The sequence below is a fragment of the Dendrobates tinctorius genome, unplaced genomic scaffold (assembly GCF_039654945.1).
Source record: "Dendrobates tinctorius isolate UK_male_01 unplaced genomic scaffold, ASM3965494v1 ptg000228l, whole genome shotgun sequence".
In the NCBI taxonomy this organism is placed as follows: Eukaryota; Metazoa; Chordata; class Amphibia; order Anura; family Dendrobatidae; genus Dendrobates; species Dendrobates tinctorius.
This window is the reverse complement of record NW_027361895.1, coordinates 407,889-420,897: the sequence shown is the minus strand read 5'-3', so window position 1 is coordinate 420,897 and position 13,009 is coordinate 407,889. Positions and strand designations below refer to the sequence as shown.

At 41.8% G+C, this 13,009-nt stretch overlaps 1 protein-coding gene across 5 annotated transcripts in view; it reads left to right on the top strand.

The window, feature by feature from the left end:
- The first annotated feature begins 8,573 nt into the window (after window positions 1–8,573).
- The window catches only part of LOC141059510 (uncharacterized), a 207,887-nt gene continuing 203,451 nt past the window's right edge, over window positions 8,574–13,009 (top strand). For 2 of the 5 annotated variants that reach the window (XM_073555675.1, XM_073555674.1), the window contains exon 1: window positions 8,921–9,258. The gene's annotated coding sequence lies outside the window, so the exon portion shown is untranslated. Of the gene's footprint in view, window positions 8,670–8,918; window positions 9,259–13,009 lie in introns of those variants that run through there. The other 3 variants (XM_073555678.1, XM_073555673.1, XM_073555677.1) reach the window with 3 other exon arrangements.

The following is a 13,009-nucleotide window of genomic DNA, read 5'->3' as shown; positions in this document are numbered from 1 at the left end:
AGTCTCACTACCTTCTTTCACTAGAGGAGGGAGTTCATCAGACCTCAATGGTGAAGGGAAAAATGAACTCACAACAGGTACCCCTCTTAAATGACAGAAAATTCCACAATGGTGACAGAAATAACTTGAACCTGATGAAAGTAATAATAAATAAAAATCTATGAAATTGAACAAATGAAAGTCAGACATTGCTTTTCAACCATGCTTACACAGAGTTTAAAAAAAAAATAAAACTCATGAAATATGTCTGGACATAAATGATGGCACCCCTGAAAATGATGTGACAAAAGGTACATGTTAAATCAAGGTGAGTCCACTAATTTGCATCACAAGTGTCTACAATATTGGAATTAGTGCGTGGGCCTGTATAGAGGGCTACAGATACTTCCTGTGCTGTTTGGTGATATGGTGTGTATCACACTCAACATGGACGAGAGGAAGCGAAGGAAAGAGATGTCTCAGGAGATTAGAAAGAAAATGATAGACAAACATGTTAAAGGTAAAAGTTATAAGACCATCTCCAAGCAGCTTGATTTTCCTGTGACTACAGTTGCACATATTATTCAGAAATGTAAGCTCCATAGGACTGTAGCCAACCTCCCTGGACACGTGGCTGCAGGAGGAGAATTAATGACAAATCAAAGAGACGGATAATTCGAATGGTAACAAAAGTGCCCAGAAAAACTTCTATACAGATTATAGGTGAACTTCAAGCTCAAGGAACATCAGTGTCAGATTGCACCATATTTCATTGTATGAGCTAAAGTGGACTTCTTGAGAGATGACCAATGAGAACACCATTGTTGAAAAAAAATCATAAAAAAGCCAGACTGGAATTTGCCAAACTACATGTTGACAACCCACAAAGCTTCTGGGAGAATGTCCTATGGAAAGATGAGACAAAAATGGAACTTTTTGGCATGGCACATCAGCTCTATGTTCACAGATGGAAAAATGAAGCATATAAAGAAAAGAACACTGTCCCAACTGTGAAACATGGAGGAGGCTCTGTTATGTTCTGGGGCTGTCTTTGCTGCATCTGGCCCAGGGTGTCTAGAATCTGTGCTGGGTAAAATGAAATCTCAAGACTATCAAGGGATTCTAGAGAGAAATGTGCTGCCCAGTGTCAGAAAGCTTGGTCTCAGTCGCAGATCATGCATCTTGCAACAGGATAATGACCCAAAACACACAGCTAAAAACACCCAAGAATGGCTAAGAGGAAAACATTGGACTATTTTGAAGTGGCCTTCTATGAGCCCTGACCTAAATTCTATTGAGCATCTTTGGAAAGAACTGAAACATGCCGTCAGGAAACGGCAACCTTCAGACACAAGACAACTGGAGCAGCTTGCTCTTGAGGAGTGGGCCAAAATACCTGTCGAGAGGTGCAGAATAAAAGGATAAAAGCCAAGCCAGAATCTCCATTTGCAGACACTGTGTTTCGGGGTACTGCCCCTCATCAGTGCAAAGTGGGAGATCTGGTTTGCATTATTAGCATATTTCCCAGAGGAGCATTGCGGCTTTAAGTCTCCTCACCTCGACATGCTTAGCATGTCATTGTCCGCAAGGAGAAATGATACTTCTTGGATATCGGTCATACGCCTCTCTCACAGCCAAACCAGATCTCCCACTTTGCACTGATGAGGGGCAGTACCCCGAAACACAGTGTCTGCAAATGGAGATTCTGGCTAGACCCATTAAGTTCCTTAATGGGTCTAGTTTCCAAAATGGGGTCACTTGTTGGAGTTTTCCACTGTTTAGGCACATTAAGTGCTCTCCGAACGCAACATGGCATCCAATCTTAATTCCAGCCAATTCTGCGTTGAAAAAGTCAAACGGTGCTCCATCCATTGCGAGCTCTGCCGTGTGCTGAAAAAGGGGTTTACCCCCACATATGGGGTATCGGCGTATTCAGGAGAAATTGTACAACAAATTTTGTGGTTGATTTTCTCTTTTAACACTTGTGAAAATAAAAAAAATTGGTTCTGAAGTAATTTTTTTCAAAAAAAAAGTTAAATGTCAATTTTTTCCATCCACATTGCTTTCGTTCCTGTGAAGCACTTAAAGGGTTAATAAACTTCTTGAATGTGGTTTTGAGCACCTTGAGGGGTCTAGTTTTTAGAATGGTGCCACTTTTGGGTATTTTCTGTCATGTACACCCCTCAAAATGACTTTAAATATGATGTGGTCCCTAAAAAAAATGGCTTTGTAAATTTTGTTGTAAAAATGAGAAATCGCTGGTCAACTTTTAACCCTTATAACTTCCTAACAAAAAAATATTTTGCTTCCAAAATTGTGCTGATGTAAAGTAGACATGTGGAAAATGTTATTTATTAAGAAATTAATGTGACACATCTCTCTGATTTAAGGGCATAAAAATTTAAAGTTTTAAAATTGCAAAATTTTAAAATTTTTTGCCATATTTCTGTTTTTTTCATAAATAAACACAAGACTTATCGAAGAAATTTTACCACTAACATGAAGTACAATATGTGATGAAAAAACAGTCTCAGAATCAGCAGGATCCATTAAAGCGTTCCAGAGTTATAACCTGATAAAGGGACAGTGGTCAGAATTGTAAAAATTGGCCTGGTCATTAAGCTGCAAACTGGCTCTGTCGCTAAGGGGTTAACTAACCTTCAGGTTGAGTCATGTATAAGTCCTCCTCAATGTCACCATTTAACAAGGCAGTTTTTATATCCAAATGTCTGACATTCATCTTTTGTACAGCAGCTACAGCTAACAAAGCTCTGAACGTGGTCTGTTTAGCGACTGGAGCAAACATAGCATCGTAATCTTCGCCATACTTTTGAGAATATCCTTTTGCCACCAACCTTGCTTTAAATCTGTGGACTTTACCTTCAGAGTCATATTTGGTTTTGAAGACCCACTTGCACTTGATTGCCTTTTTGCCCTGTGGCAGCTTGGTGAGTTTCCATGTTTGAAGTTGATGAAGCGATTTGATTTCCTCATTAGCAGCATTGATCCACTTTGTTCTTTCATGGACAGGTAGTTTTTGCATTTCATCCCATGACTGCGGATCTGATTCAGGTAGTGTCCTGACTATGTAGGATAGACGTTTAGCTTGTATGCCTCTGTTTGATCTTGAAGATCTCCTGATTTCAGATTCACCTGATTTTTCTGTTGTTCCTTCAGTGGTTGAAGAATCCAGCCAGACCTCTACATCCTCCTTGTTATTGTATTGTAATTGTGACTTCAGCTGGACTACTGGCGTGATGTCACAAAACTTGGGGGACACAAAGTTCTCATCAATCACTACATCTCTATTTATTGTGACCTTGTTTGTTTCTGGGTGTAGAATCCTATAACCTTTCTGGGTTTCACTGTAGCCTACCAGGATCCCTTCCTTAGCATGAGATTCCCACTTAGTTCACCTTTCTTTGGGAACATGTACAAGCGCTTTACTTCCGAATATTCTTATATGATGTCGTTTTGGCTTTCTGCTGTTCCATTGCTCATTCGGAGTTTTCTCTGTAGCTTTACCTGGTAGTCTGTTCTGAAGATAGCAAGCTGTCATGATTGCTTCACCCCAAAATGCTGTGGGCAGATTTGCATCAAACAACATACTTCTTCCACTTTCACAGAGTGTTCGGTTCCTTCTTTCCGCGACACCATTTTGCTCAGGATTGTACGGTACAGTGGTCTGAAATAGGATTCCATTTTTCTTTAAAATGCTCTGTGTCTCATTACTTGTGTATTCAGTCCCATTATCTGCACGTAGAATCTTTGGCATTCTCCCAAATTTATAATATACCTTCAGCTAGATATACTTCAAGTTTCTCTGGAACTTCTTTCTTGCTGTGAAGCAGATGGACAACTGTATATCTTGAATGATCATCAATAAATGTGAGGAAATATCTCTTCTTCCCAGGAGTCTGAGTGCTCATTGGACCACAGACATCTGTATGTATTAAATCTAGTGTCTGTTCTTTCTTGTAGTACTTCTCTTAGGAAAAGCTTTTCTAGACATTTTCCCTTTGATGCAGCTAGTACATTTCATTATCTGGTTACGTAGATCAATTGTAATGTCCTCAGCTAGATGCTTTTGAACTAACTTCCTTATTGCTTCTGGGTCTCTGTGTGCTAGGCACCTATGCCATACATGAATGCAGTTATTGTGCCTTTCTTCCTGAGCAGTATACACACACTCTTTGCATTTAAGCTGGTAAAGTTCATTTGTGATTTTTCCTTCTGCTAGTGTGTGGCCCTCTTTTGAGATGATGCAGCTATCATGCTTAAATGTAACTTCATTTCCTTGTTTTGTGAGTTTCTTCACAGATAGTAAACTACTCTCAAGACTAGGCACATAGAGCACATCTTTTACTGGGATCTTCTTGCTTTGTGTTGGTGAGATTTGACAATCAATATAACCATCTCCTATACCTTGTGAAGTCATGTACTGACCATTAGCCATAATCACTTTCTCTGACTTACTTTGGTTAAGCTTAGAAAAGAAGTCCCTGTTATTAGTCATGTGACTAGTTGCTCCAGAGTCTATACACCATGCATGCTTTGATGTATTTACACTGACAGTAAATGCAGTTTCAGTATGCACAGAATCATTTTCTGAAGACACAGCACTTTTAACCATTTGAAGACTGCTTTGCTTTTTCAGCTGATTCATTCTAGCTTTCCAGACACTGCAGTTGGCTTTCAAATGTCCTGATTTCTTGCAAACAAAACATTCACATGTTTCCTTTAGGGGCTTTCTGTTATCATTTAGATTTTGTGTCTGTAAAGCAGATTCTGCATCGCATGTCCTGCTGTTTACACCTTCCGCTTTCCGCTTATCTAATATATAAAGCTCAAAGTGTGTATGTGTGTATGTGTGTGTGCATGTTTGTATGTCCGGGATAGGCATCCGCACCGTCGCAGCTACAGCCACAAAATTTGGCACAGTCACACGTCTGGACCCCGAGAGCGTCCTAAGCTATGTTGTGAGGCGGAATGTTCCAATTCACCAAACAATTTTGCCCCTATCTACACACTGGGGGAAAAAGTGTGTGCGCGTCAAGCCCCGCCCCTCATTATGATGTCACAATGCCCCTATTTGCATACTGGGGAAGCAGTGTGTGCGTATGAAGCCCCGCCCCTCATTATGATGTCACAATGGTTGCCATGGCGACGCTGATGTCATCAAAGGTTGCAAGCCCTGCCGCCGCTCATTATGATGTCATAATGGTTGACTATGGAATGGAGGATGTGTGATGAGTATATGGGCACCAGACAATGGGATGGAGGATATGTATGACAGATATATGGGCACGGGACTATGGGATGGAGGATATGTATATGGGCACGGGACTATGGGATGGAGGATATGTATGATGACTATATGGGAACGGGACTATGGGATGGAGGATGTGTGATGGGTATATGGGCACTGGGCTATGGGATGGAGGATATGTATGACAGGTATATGGGCATGGGACTATGGGATGGCAGATATGTATATGGGCACCGGACTATGGGATGGAGGATGTGTGATGGGTATATGGGCACTGGACTATGGGATGGAGGATATGTTTGACGGGTATATGGGCATGGGACTATGGGATGGCAGATATGTATATGGGCACGGGACTATGGGATGGAGGATGTGTGATGGGTATATGGGCACTGGACTATAGGATGGAGGATATGTATGATGGGTATATGGGCATGGGACTATGAGATGGCGGATATGTATGATGGGTATATGGGCACGAGACTATGGGATGGAGGATATGTATGATGGGTATATGGGCATGGGACTATGAGATGAAGGATGTGTGATGGGTATATGGGCATGGGACTATGGGATGGAGAATATGTATGATGGGTATATGGGCATGGGACTATGGGATGGAGGATGTGTGATGGGTATATGGGCACTCGACTATGGGATGGAGGATTTGTATGATGGGTATATGGGCACGGGCCTATGGGATCGTGGATATGTATGATGGGTATATGGGCACGGGACTATGAGATGAAGGATGTGTGAAGGGTATATGGGCATGGGACTATGGGATGGAGAATATGTATGATGGGTATATGGGCATGGGACTATGGGATGGAGAATATGTATGATGGGTATATGGGCATGGGACTATGGGATGGAGAATATGTATGATGGGTATATGGGCATGGGACTATGGGATGGAGGATGTGTGATGGGTATATGGGCACTCGACTATGGGATGAAGGATACGTATGATGGGTATATGAGCACGGGCCTATGGGATCGTGGATATGTATGATGGGTATATGGGCACGGGACTATGGGATGGAGGATAATTATAATTTTCTATAACTAACCACAGTTAGTTACTATGCCCGGGCAGCGCCGGGCTCTTCAGCTAGTATTCATCTATGAGCTTCCCTCTGACATACTCCAAAGTAAGCTCATCATCTGGGCGCGCATCTAGTGCGGTTACAAGCGTGTCATAGTTTTCTGGAAGACCACTAAGCAGTAATGTGGCTGCATGAAAGTCCTTCAAATCTTCCCCAATGCCTCTCAGGTGTTCTACAATCTCTAGAATGCTTGTTATGTAGTCCTGCATATCCTGGCCATTCTGTAGTTTAGACTGGTACAATTTTCTCATGAGATAAAGTTTATTGCTTAAATTTATCCTCTCATGCACCTTTTGCAGCTGCTCCCACATTTCTCTTGCAGTTTCACTTTTACACACATGCACAATCTGATCATCATCTATACTGAGTGATATGGTACTTTGTGCTTTTTGAATCCATCTCTATCCACTCCTGTGATACTGGGTCAGGTTTAGGCTCCTGTGTGTATTTCCAGGTACCTTCTCTTATCAGCAGCATTTTCACTTTGAATTTCCAGGACTGATAATTCTGGTTAGTGAGACTTGGTACTGTAAACTTCATGGAGTTGCTGCTGCTGGTGGCCATCTTTGCTGTCTTCCTTTCTTTTCTTTTCTCTGTGCTCTGGGGATCTGGGACTCTAGGACTCTGGGCCCATAACCTGTTAGCAGCGGATAAATCAGCGTAACATCCAGAGTCAGCAACACAGAATGTAGATTTATTCATATCCAGGTTGAACAGCTTACAGCATGAAATGTGATCAGTCTGGTATCTGCTGTGGCTTGCAGCATGGGAGCATTACAACAACAAGAAGGGAAGAGAAGGAGGGGGATTCCTGTCTGTTTTTTTTTTGTCACTGAACTTTGTTAACAATCTCACAATATATCAAACAGTACAGTAGTAGTTGTTGCAATACATACAGATCAATATGCATTATTCCAACATGCACAATTCCGTGTCATATGTTATTGGGAAGTACAGTGTCCATCCATTGACACCTTATTTTTAAATAAACCAGGATAGTGCTACAATCAACAAAATGGACAATACACTATCCTTGTTTCACACAATTCCGTCTGCCAGTAACAGCTGATTGTCACAGGTGCCGGGTGTCGCACCCTCATTGATGGCGTATCTGAAGGATAGGACCTCAATGAAAAAGTAGTGGCCAACCTTTTTAGGTCTAGTTATGCTTTTAAAAGGTCTGTGAGCCAGTATGGGCAGTCATCTTCAATATTTATTTTGCTTTGTATAATTCACTTTGTGAAAACAGGTTGATCTAGTACATATGTTTGAGGAGAGCTGTGCCAGTCTTTTGGGCATATCAGACACTACCTTTTGTTGACCTTATGGCTTTTAGGGTACGTGCACACGCTGCTGATTGGGGTGCGGATTTGGCCGCGCGGATTTTACAAAATCCGCAGGTAAATCTGCAGGTCAGAAGACCTGCGGTTTTACCTGCGGATTGCTCTGCGGTTTTGCCCTGCGGTTTTTCATCTCCACAATGGAGGAGATGGCAAACTGCAGTGGAATCCGCAGAAAGAATTGACATGTCACTTCTTTCTGCGGTTTCAGAACCGCAGCAAAACCGCGCGGAAAAATCCACACCGTCTGCACTGCGGTTTCTTATTCCCATAGGGAATAATGGTACTGTACACCGCAGCAAAAACTGCTGCGGACCCGCAGCGGCCAAATCCGCTGCGGAACCACAGCAGAATCCGCAGCGTGTGCACACACCCTAAGTGCACACGTTGCAGATTAGCCTGCGGAATTTTCTGCACAGAATCCACATCTCTTTGCAGAAAACGCAGGGCGAAACGCTTGCGGATTTCATGCGGAATTGATGCGGATTTACATTGACTTACATTGGTTGTGCACTACACTGCGGATTTGATGCAATTTCGCGCATCCAAAAATGCTGCGGATCTGCATCAAAATATCTGCAACGTGTGCACATAGCCTTAGGGTCTTCACCAGCTGTTGATGGTTTTTCTTCTAAGCTCGGGGCTGTTGTGAGCCCTCAGCTGATATACTCTTCCCAATTTGAAGGGTTTTTTTCCCATGAGTTAAAGGTAATTTTGCTTCCTTTGAATTACCATATCAGGAGAAAACAACCTACCACTCGCTGCTCCTTCACTTTCCTCCACACCCATTCTTTACAGGGGAAAAGCATAGAACAACCCTCTGGACCCTTTTTACTAGTTTTCCTATGGTTTGGAATAGTGAGAACTTTGCAGATTCACATAAGTCATAAAATAATGGGAGAAAGTTAGTCTGAACTCCAATTATCAACTGGTTAGGAGAAATAGTTGAGAAGTCCACAGTTGCTTCTCAAGGTATAGTTGTACTATGTGTACTAGAACTAGTTGTCCTATGTACTTGTACTGACATTTCTCATGTATCCCATATAAGAAACTAACATTCCTTAAAAATGTTCTGTTGCAACTTCCTAAACTAAAAATATATGTGTATCTTGGGATCCTGCATTGGAAAGCTGAACATCCAAAATAGCCTCCACATCCTCATTAATGTCCAGAAATAATGTCATGTCTCAATATGAAAAACCCAAGCAGTCTATGATGTCTGATTGCTGCAGCTCTCCAGCTGCTCAAAGGACTCTGACAGCTTTTCTATGGAAATTGTGCCAAACATTGGCCGGATCTCATTAGCAGGAAGCAGAAACTTTTTCTAGATAAAAGTCAAGTCCGAAAATGAAAAGGAGGAAGTTGTTCTGAGTGCATTACAGCTGCAGATTTTACTTAACGACACATGAACGAGACCCTGAAGGTGGTAGAGTACCACCACGCATCAGGTGACGGTGTTTGCATTTCTTTTTGATATTAAGGAGATACTTTAAAGACCCTGAAACTATGTAGTTCATCGATACTCATTCAGAGAACTCTGCTGCAGAAATTCTACAGAAATGTGAGTGTTATTGCAAGTTTGTGAGTACTTATTCATTAGTATTGGGGGGTTCGTAGCGAATCAGGGTCGTACGATTAAATATATTCCATCACAGCATTGGTTTATTTGATGACCTACATACATATCTGAGCAGCCATGATCTTGACTTTCTCTCCATTTATGAGGAGCATTTAAATACATAGATTGAAAGGATGGGAGCAGCAATTTTCATGATGATGCCACATTTTTATAAAGTTTATGCATTTATGGTTGAGGCTAATGCCGCCTATAATGTCTGACAGTTACGGAAATCTATGATAAAATTAGTATTTACATAACTTTTTCTGATTAACAAGGAACCAGAAAATAATTTTTTATTGCACATTGAATAGTGATGAGCGAGCGTGTGTCGATAAGGTGCTACTGAGCATACTCTGGTGCTAACCGAGTGTCTTTGGCATGCTCAAGTAATATGCTTGAGTCCCGCCTGCTGCATGTCTCCACAACACATGCAGGGATTTCTTATTTGTTATGTAACCCCTTTATGTGTTGTGGCTGTCGAACAGCCGCGAGACATGCAGCCGCCGGGACTCGAACATATTATTTGAGCACACTGAAGACTCCCGGTTAGCACCCGAGCATGCTCGGCTAACAGTTTATCGAGCACGTTGGCTCATATCGCTAAGAATGAAATGAAAGCAATTGTTGAAAAGTTTGGTAGTATCACGAGAGCGATGCTTATTGTGATGTGTGGTGAGCAGACACTACTTGTAGGGTAGACAATCTCTCTGGTTTGCTGATTTTAACTCACTTTCTGTACGTCAGTCACTTTATGTTATGAAAAAGGAACAGAAAAAAAATCCACAACTGGAAATACCCTAGATGTCGCACAGTCTTGGGTTATCTCAAAAAAACTTCTGAACTCCATGAGTTATCAAGCGCTGATATCGTGTCACCTAAGGCTATGTGCACATTAAGTTTTTTTTTAATATTTTCAAAAACACCATGTTTTCTAGTGAAAACTACTTGAGGGAGTTTTTGTAGGAATTTTTCATTTTGCAAAGTATTTTTGAAGAGTTTTTCAAGCGTTTTTAGAATATGTGCATACAATGTATTTGTTGATTTTATTTTTCCCAGCTCTTTTTCCTGAACTGGCGTTGGTAGTGGCTTTACCATTGTTTTTGCAGCTTAGTCGCTGACATCTTTTCTCTGGATTTTTATGAATGTTGCTTGTTATAACCGCTTCTTGTAAACCATATCAAAAGCTCTCCTAAAAATTGCTTTTATTAAATCAATTTAATAAAAAAACAAAACAAAACCAGATAAACAGAAAACATAAATGCAAACTAGTTTACACATTAAACCGTGATTAGATCAGGAGCAGGGATGAGGAGGGACTAACTAATTTTGCCCTTCGCAGTTCCCTTCTAGTGATGAGTGAGCATGCTGGGATAAGATGTTATCCGACCTTGCTTGAGTGCTAATAGAGTATAGGCCCCGTCACACACAGCGATCTCAACAGCGAGATCGCTGATTTTGTGATGCCACAGCGATCTCGCCAGCGAGATTGCTGTGTGTGACATGGATCAGTGACCGGCTCTCCTGCCGGGTATCGCTGATCGCGCTCCATCGTCCTGGGCCATTTTTTGATTGTTGGTCTCCCGCTGGCCAGCGCGCATCGCTGCGTGTGGCAGCGAGAAACCAGCGATCAGCAACCCTGGACGCTGGTTTCCAATGTAAACAGTGGGTATCTAAGAGCTGGGTTGTCTATGTGTCAGCTCACCAGCGATCAGCCTAACGATGTCCTAGCGATCCCATCCATGTCAGCCATATACAAGAAGTGTATGGTATTTGCACTATTTGCCTAAAAACATACCAACCACATTAAGTGGGGCTGAAAAACAATTTGGTATAAGTGATAATGGTCAAACACAGACAAGGACATGTAAATAAAGAAAATAAAATGCTCTTACAATGATACACCATGCACTTGGTAATAGTGATCAGTGGGACGATATCACCTCATACTAAATAAGCATATGTCATCACTGCTGAGTTGGTTAGCACGAATGGCAGAACAAACTTCAAAAAGTCTTATGAAGTTGAATTGTTTTTTCTACACTTTTGATTATTATTTCAACTTCAATAGAAGATAATATTGCGAGGTCTGTTCATAATTCTGATTAGTTGAGGTTTTAACAGGCTGTGATAGCACCATAGAAATAGTCAACAGATTTCATGCACTTGCTATAGTTAATTATAAGAACAGTTATGCCATATGTATATGTGCCAGATGCATGTGCTCAAAACCTTCACATTAAAGTTGCGGTCACTGTAGAGGAATAGGTTTTCATCTGTCAGCAAAAACGTCCAGGAATTGCGCTGCATCAAACCTCGATACAGGGAGTCCCGGTCGGTGACTCACCTGATGTGGTCTTTGCCACGTGTGAGGCCACATTAGGTGAGTCAGATGAAAGCCTATTCCTCTGCAGTGTAAAAATAATAGTGTTTAAATAAAGAACAAAATTTTACACACATTTTACTTTCTGTATACCTATTTAGCCCCATAACCACTGCCAATACACCTTTTACCGTCAGTAGTTAAGGGTAATTAATCCACAGTGCCATTAATTAATGGCGCGGTGGAAAAAGTGTATAGCGCCCCCCCAGAGTCGGATATTCTTCAGGGTTTCAGCTGCTGGGGTTAGCCGAGACCCCAGAGAACATGAATTGGTTCGGTTTTTACCTACCCCGGTTTTGCGATTGCCATTATTAATCATATAATGGTGACTGCAAATAATTTAATTTCTCTCTCCTCTGATGTTATCGCACATCAGAAGAGAGAGAAATAGGGTCCCCGATTCCTTACCCTGTACCTCCCGGTGCTCCTCGGCCCTCCTGCTTGCCTTGATTGGCACAGCCATCTTATTCCGGGCACCTGGCAACAATAGGAAGATTTTTCCTATTAGTTCATTTTGTTCACTGTTATAGACCCTATCACGGTGATCAAAACAAAAAAATAGTAAATAAACCCCCCTTTATCACTCCCTTAGTTAGGGAAAAATAATGAAATAAAGAAAATATACTTATTTTCATTTTCCCATTAGGGTTAGAGTTAGGCTAAAGTAAGTTGGGCTAAGGTTAGCGTTAGGGTTAGGGATAGGGTTGGAATTTGGGTTAGGGTTGAAATTAGGGTTAGGGTTGAGGTTAGGGTTAGGATTAGGGTTAGGGATTAGGGTTAAGGTTGGGATTAGGGTTAGGGTTCGGATTAGGGCTACGGTTGTGGTTAGGGTTATGGTTAGGGTTGGGATTAAGGTTAGGGTTGTGGTTAGGGTTATGGTTAGGGTTGGGACTAGGGCTAGGGTTGTGGTTAGGGTTATGGTTAGGGTTGGGAGTAGGGTTAGGGGTGTGTTGGTGTTATAGTTAGGGTTAGGGTTGGGATTAGAGCTAGGGGTGTGTTGGGGTTAGGTTTGTGTTAGAGTTATGGATGGGGTTGGGATTAGGGTTAGGGGTGTGTTGGAGTTAGGGTTGGAGTTAGAATTGAGGGGTTTCCACTGTTTAGACACATCAGGGCATCTCCAAATGCAACATGGCGCCACCATTGATTCCAGCCAATTTTGCATTCAAAAAGTCAAACGGTGCTCCCTCCCTTCTGAGCCCGACGTGTGCCCAAACAGTAATTTACCCCAACATATGGGACATCAATGTACTCAGGACAATTGCACAACAACTTTGGGGGTCTAATTTCTCCTGTTACCCTTGGGAAAATAAA